General features: G+C 35.4%; 1 long non-coding RNA gene across 1 annotated transcript; it reads right to left on the bottom strand.

Annotated features, from left to right (window-relative positions):
- On the bottom strand, nt 1-1,613 carry LOC130015442 (uncharacterized). Its single transcript, XR_008790611.1, has 3 exons — nt 1,350-1,613; nt 1,042-1,118; nt 1-107 (listed from the first exon to the last, which is right to left on the bottom strand). It is a non-coding gene; the product is annotated as an uncharacterized LOC130015442 (long non-coding RNA).

The raw sequence follows: 1,613 nt of genomic DNA, 5'->3' as shown, positions 1-1,613 counted from the left end.
GAGTAATTTAAAGTGTACTCACCACTTGCTATCCATAATCTTTAAATAAACACGAAGACATCTCGATCCGTTCCCCTCAAGCCTTGTCGATAGTCGCTTCGTCGAGTCTACGCAAATTCGATAACACTACGAATTAATAAAATTTCTAAGTATAACTAATTTATCAAAAAGCTAATTTTCTAGTCTACTTCGGCTAACCAAATTCTTATCTAAAAATAGTCCGACCCCAAAACAAAATTGACATTCTTAAAGTTCGGAATGTCTCCTACAACTTTTATTTAGGTCTCGGAATGAAATTCGCACCCGAAGGTGTCGCAATCTAGCCCATAAGGTTTTTACATAGGGCTGTCCTAAAACTGCAGACCTGCTCTGAGCAATAAAATGTTTTGCTCAATTTGATTATCTTAGAGGCAGAATTAGAGAAAACTTAAACCTTGACCATTGTAGGTAACATCTCAAAGTTTTCGTGCCAACAAACGGAACTTGATTCCGAGTTATAAAACTCGAGATATTGCTCTCACAATACCTCTATTCTGCAGTACAAAATTCTGCCAATCGTCAAACTAATTTTCGCCGACTCGTTTCGTAATTATTTCGTGTTGAAACTAAACCTAACAATTTCAGACCTCTAACACCAATTCAATCCAGCCTCTAAATACTTCAATTATCAATCATAATTCATAGCTAAGTTTCATCAAACTAACACAACCTAAATAATTCATTAATATCCAATACTATCATCATTTTTTTTCATCAAACTTCACCATCACTTTAATCAATTAAACTCAACTTGTTTCAGCTCTAATTAACTCACATCAAAGAATGAATCCAACATTTGATCATCACTTCATCCATCAAGTTTAGGGGCCGAAACCCTTGCCCATTTTCAAGTCAAATTGCATTCAATCACAACACAATTTCAATGGTCAAAACACCAACTTATTAACCATCATCATTATCATAGAAAAAGTAAATCCTAAGCCATCAAACTCATCCAACATATCAATCAAAACATAGATAAATTTCAGAATTCAACCTCACCTTGGATTGTTGATCATGGCCAAACACTTCAAGCTCAAATTCACCATCAACTTTGCTTCAATTCAACTCAAGAACACCTATAATCATCAACACATAAAATTCCCAAATCAATCCTCAAAACCCTTAACATATACATCACACACAATTCAAAACTTTCATCCTACATCAAAACAACCATTAGACTTAACTTAAATCATCAATTTACTCATCATACACATCATTTCCACCATTGGAATCATCATCACCATTTTAACTAATCAAACCCGAAAGTTACAGCCCTAAACCTAATCCCAAGATGTGATTATTACCTTGAACAATAGGGCTAGATCAGTAGCTCTCCTTCTTCTCGTTCCGTGGCCACAAGAATCGTCCAATTTCGTTGAGAAACGAAGAAGTTATGCTCCTTTGAAATTTGGTTGATGATCTTCCATGGAGAAAGGATGGAGTACGAAATTTGGGAGCTGAAAATGATAAGCTTGCTGAGTTTAAACTCATATGCAAGTGGCTTAGATAAATGAGACAAAAGTCTCCTTTAGTCCTTGAGTTTGCCACCTCCTCAACCTCTAACTTCT

The sequence above is a fragment of the Mercurialis annua genome, linkage group LG4 (assembly GCF_937616625.2).
Source record: "Mercurialis annua linkage group LG4, ddMerAnnu1.2, whole genome shotgun sequence".
In the NCBI taxonomy this organism is placed as follows: domain Eukaryota; kingdom Viridiplantae; phylum Streptophyta; class Magnoliopsida; order Malpighiales; family Euphorbiaceae; genus Mercurialis; species Mercurialis annua.
The sequence above is the reverse complement of the archived record's forward strand: the minus strand, read 5'-3'. Positions and strand labels throughout refer to the sequence as shown.